Genomic DNA, 5,622 nt, shown 5'->3' with positions numbered 1-5,622 from the left:
TCTGCCTCATTTGCATGAGCTGTGGGTCACCTTACAAAAAACCTCAATGATTAACCTTTACATCTTGAAGATTAGAAAATATAAGAAAATATAGGACCATAGGACCTCATGAATTTTCTTCCTTAATGGTAGCTATCATACAAATATTTTCACCTCTGTATTTTCAAAAACAGGTGGGTTGAGCCCTTATTGTAATTTTTGAACCATTGTAATTGCACCAGAACACTTATTATATCCTGTTCTGATTCTTAAATAATCTATGTGGACCTAGATGGTACAGTAGCAATATGATTTTTCAGTTGTAAAATTTTGGCATATTCAGGGGGAATATAAAATATATAAACTCATTTCAGATATATAGGTAATCATGCAACTGAGATAGACTAGTGAAAAAGGAGTAATTTTTTTTCCCCACTCACAAAGGGTATTTGGTAATTATATTTTTATAGGTGTTATCCTACAACAAAGTGAGTTTTGGGGTTAAAAAAGGCTTTATCCCAATGATGAGTAGACTTAATTTTGGTTAGGATTCTTTAAAAACCTTGATTAGAGGTTATAAACATACCTCAACATAATAAAAGCCATATATGATAAGCCCACAGCAAACATTATCCTCAATGGTGAAAAATTGAAAGCATTTTCCTTAAAGTCAGGAAGAAGAATAGGATGCCCACTCTCACCACTATTATTCAACATAGTTATGGAAGTTTTAGCCACAGCAATCAGAGAAGAAAAATAAGTAAAAGGAATCCAGATTGGAAGAGAAGAAGTAAAACTCTCACTATTTGCAGATGACACTATTCTATACGTAGAAAACCCTAAAGACACCACCAGAAAATTACTAGAGCTAATCAATGAATATAATAAAGTTTTAGGATATTAAATTAACACACAGAAATCCCTTGCATTTCTATACACTAACAATGAGAAAACAGAAAGAGAAATTAAGGAAACAATTCCATTCACCATTGCAATGAAAGAATAAAATACTTAGGAATAAATGTACCTAAAGAAACAAAAGACCTATATACAGAAAACTATAAAACACTGATGAAAGAAATCAAAGATGATACAAATGGAGAAATATGCCATGTTCATGGATTGGAAGAATCAATATAGTGAAAATGAGTATACTACCCAAAGCAATCTACAGATTCAATGTAATCTCTATCAAGCTACCAACGGTATTTTTCAGAGAACTAGAACAAATAATTACACAATTTGTATGGAAATACAAAATACCTCGAAAAGCCAAAGCAATCTTGAGAATGAAGAATGGAACTGGAGGAATCAACCTGCCTGACTTCAGACTATACTACAAAGCTACAGTCATCAAGACAGTATGGTACAGGCACAAAGACAGAAATATAGATCAATGGAACAAAATAGAAAGCCCAGAGATAAATATACACACCTATGGACACCTTATCTTTGACAAAGGAGTCAAAAATATACAATGGATTAAAGACAATCTCTTTAACAAGTGGTGCTGGGAAATCTGGTCAACCAGTTTTTCTTGTAAAAGAATGAAACTAGAACACTTTCTAACACCATACACAAAAATAAACTCAAAATGGATTAAAGATTTAAATGTAAGACCAAAAACTATAAAACTCCTAGAGGAAAACATAGGCAAAACACTCTCCGACATAAATCACAGCAGGATCCTCTATGACCCACCTCCCAGAATATTGGAAATAAAAGCAAAAATAAACAAATGGGACCTAATTAAACTTAAAAGCTTTTGCACAACGAAGGAAACTATAAGCCAGGTGAAAAGACAGCCTTCAGAATGGGAGAAAATAATAGCAAACGAAGCAACTAACAAAGAATTAACCTCAAAAATATACAAGCAACTCCTGCAGCTCAATTCCAGAAAAATAAATGACCCAATCAAAAAATGGTCCAAAGAACTAAACAGACATTTTCCCAAAGACATACAGATACAGATGGCTAACAAACACATGAAAGGATGCTCAATATCACTCATTATCAGAGAAATGCAAATCAAAACCACAATGAGGTACCATCTCATGCCAGTAAGAATGGCTGCTACCAAAATGTCTACAAACAATAAATGCTGGAGAGGGTGTAGAGAAAAAGGAACCCTCTTACCCTGTTGGTGGGAATGCAAACTAGTATAGCCACTATGGTGAGCAGTGTGGAAATTCATTAAAAAACTGGAAATAGAACTGCCATAAGAGCCAGCAATCTCACTGCTCGGCATACACACTTAGGAAACCAGAATTGAAAGAGACTCTTGTACCCCAATGTTCATCGCAGCACTGTTTACAGTATCCAGGATATGGAAGCAACCTAGATGTCCATCAGCAGATGAATGGATAATAAAGCTGTGGTACATATACACAATGGAATATTACTCAGCTATTAAAAAGAATGCATTTGAATCAATTCTAATGAGGTGGATGAAACTGGAGCCTATTATACAGAACGAAGTAAGTCAGAAAGAAAAACACCAATACAGTATATTAACACATATATATGGGATTTAGAAAGATGGTAATGATGACCCTATATGCGAGACAGCGAAAGACACACAGATGTAAAGAACAGACTTTTGGACTCTGTGGGAGAAGGTGAGGGTAGGATGATTTGAGAGAATAACATTGAAACATGTATACTATATTATGTAAATAGATCGCCAGTCCAAGTTCGATGCACGAGACAGGGTGCTCAGGGCTGGTGCACTGGGATGACCCTGAGGAATGGGATGGGGAGGGTCAGGATGGAGAACACACATACACCCATGGCTGATTCATGTGAATATATGGCAAAACCCACACAATATTGTAAAGTAATTAGCCTCCAATTAAAAAAAAAGAAAAAAGATTTGAAGCAGTGATCTCAGCAAAAAGGCAGAATAGGAAGTCCCAGCTGTCATCGGCCAACAGATGCACTAATTTAATAACACTTTAAGGCCCAAAACACCTTTATGAAAACTCCAGAATCCAGTTAAATAGTTGCAGTACCCTAAATGAGTTCAAAACTGAGAACAGTCACACTGAAATTTGTAAAAGCAATTTCAGTTAACCTGTGTCAGCTCTTCTAAACCAGCATAACTTAGGAGCAAGAGAAATACCCTCAGCCATCAATTTCTCCATGAGTGGAAAGAGTTAACTATGCAACAACCCTCAAGCCACTTTCAGAGAGACCTGTTACTATATAATCTCACCCACAATGCTGAGGGCATTGACATAGTCCCAACATTTGGAGTCAGTTAAGAAAAAATGAAGGGGCTGACAGCTTTCAACAGGTGGCATGGCCCTGAAAAATTCACAGAAGGGACATAATATTGAGACTTTTCCTTCAGAAAGGAGAAACAGAAGTGGAGCTTCCACTCAAGGCCCCGAATTTCAGTGCACTGGCCTAGGGAAAAGGACCGAATGACTCTCAGCAACAAGTATGGCTCTGTGGACATTGGGAGAAGATGCTCAATCATGAGACCTGTTCATCAAGAGGGAGGGAGAGGGGCTTCCCTGGTGGTCCAGTGGTTAAGAATTCACCTTGCAATGTAGGGGACACTTGTTCTATCTCTGGTCCAGGAAGATCCCACATGTCATGGGGCAACTAGACCTGTGTGCCACAACTACTGAGCCAGTGCGCTAGAGCCCACAAGCCACGACTATTGAACTGACACACCACAACTACTGAAGCCTGTGCACCTAGAGTGTGTGCTGTACAGGAGAGACCATCGCAGCAAGAGGCCCACACACTGTACCTAGAGAGTACTCCCCACTCTCCAAAACTAAGAAGACCTGGGCACAGCAAAAACGAAGCCAAAGAGCAACCAAAAATTAATAAATAAATGTTTAAAGAAAGGAGGGTGGGACAGGAGCTGAGTGTGCATCCTATGTTTCTGCCTTCTAGTGCACTGTCTCAGGAAAGGGACAGGAGGCTTACTGTGGCCAGGACAACTCTGAGACCAAGAAAAGTTGCACAACCTTTTACCTTCCAGGAAGAAATAAGAGGAGTAAAACATGTACATTCATAGAAAAGTTCCAAGTTTGCTAGAATCTCTAGCCAGTCTGATTGGTGAAGGTCTTTTTTTTTTTTTTTTTTGATGAAACCAGTTTGAAAAGACTTAGAGATGCACAGGCACCAATGAAGAGCTACAAGAAACACAACATTTTAAGAAATATGATCCCAAAAAGGGGAAAAAAAATAAATCTCTAGTAAATGATTCTTAAAAAATTGAGATCTAAGAATTGTCTGAGAAGGAATTAGAAGTAGTTATCTTAAAAAAAGTTCAGTGAGCTATGAGAGAATACAACTAAATGAAATCAAATGCCAATACAAGATCAAGTTGGATTTATGCCTGGGATTCAAGGATGGTTCAATATATATAAAGCAATCAATGCAATGTGCAACATTAATAGAATAGAGATTAAAAATCACATGATTATCTCAATAGATGCAAGCAAAGCATTTGATAAAATTTAGTACATTTTCATGATGAAAGTTCTCAAGAAATTGGATAGAGAAGGAATGTACCTCGACATAATAAAGGCCTTATATGACAAGCTGATAGCTAACATTATATTCAGTGGTGAAACATTGAAAGTTTTGCTAAAATCAAGAACAAAACAGGGATGCCCATGCCCTCCTGTCCTTCTCTTTAACACCATTTTGGAAGTCCTAGCCAGGGCAAATGGACAAGACATCTGATTTGGAGAAAGGAAAATAATATTTTTGCTGATGATGCATTTTATAAGTAAAAGAAAATCCTAAATACTCCACATAAACTATTGGATAAAATCAACAAATACAGTAAAAGGTAGAAAAACATATAAAAACCAGCTGGATTTATATACATTCACAACTAACTCTCAATAAATGGAATTAAGAGAACAATTCCTCTTAAAATAGCATCAGAAAGAATAAAATATTTAGGAATAAATTTAACCAAGAAGTGAAATATCTGTATACCAAAAGCTATAAGACATTGATGAAAGAAAATGAAGAAGACACAAATAAATGAAAAGATAATTTGTGTTCATGAATTGGAATGGTATTGCTAAAATATACATACTACTAAACTATAAACTTAAAGACATATTTTAGCAACTGATATTTGACAAGCATTTTGAAAATACAAAATTGGGAAAGGATAATCTCTTCAACAGTTGATTCTGGGAAAAGTGATGTCCACATGCAAAAAACTGTAATTGGATCCTAATATTATACTGTACATAAAAATCAACTCAAAAAGGACTAATGACTTAAACTCAATTGCTTGCTTTGGAATACATTTACTAAAATTGGAACTATAACAGGAAGATTAGCATGGCTCCCACAAAAGGATAACACACAAATTTATGAACCATTCCATATATTTTTATTATTAAAAAAAAAAAAAAAAAAAAAACCTTAAACTCAAAATCTTAAATGGTAAAACTCCTAGAAGGAAACATGGAGGAAAACCTTGACATTTTTCTTGATAATTATTCCTTGGATAAAACACCAAAAACACAAGCAACAAAAGCAAAGCAAACAAGTGGAACTACAACAAACTTGAAAGCACACTCTGTGGAAAGGGAGAAAGAATTTGTAAACTGTGTATCTGACAGGCAGTTAATATATAAAATATGAGGACCTCATATA

At 35.7% G+C, this 5,622-nt stretch overlaps 1 non-coding gene across 1 annotated transcript; it reads left to right on the top strand.

The window, feature by feature from the left end:
• Window positions 1-5,252: 5,252 nt before the first annotated feature.
• On the top strand, window positions 5,253-5,356 carry LOC112444793 (U6 spliceosomal RNA). Its single transcript, XR_003033162.1, has one exon. It is a non-coding gene; the product is annotated as a U6 spliceosomal RNA (small nuclear RNA).
• Window positions 5,357-5,622: the final 266 nt, after the last annotated feature.

The sequence above is a fragment of the Bos taurus genome, chromosome 28 (assembly GCF_002263795.3).
Source record: "Bos taurus isolate L1 Dominette 01449 registration number 42190680 breed Hereford chromosome 28, ARS-UCD2.0, whole genome shotgun sequence".
NCBI classification, from domain to species: Eukaryota; Metazoa; Chordata; class Mammalia; order Artiodactyla; family Bovidae; genus Bos; species Bos taurus.
Note: the sequence above shows the minus strand (reverse complement) of the source record. Positions and strands in the feature narration are given on the sequence as shown.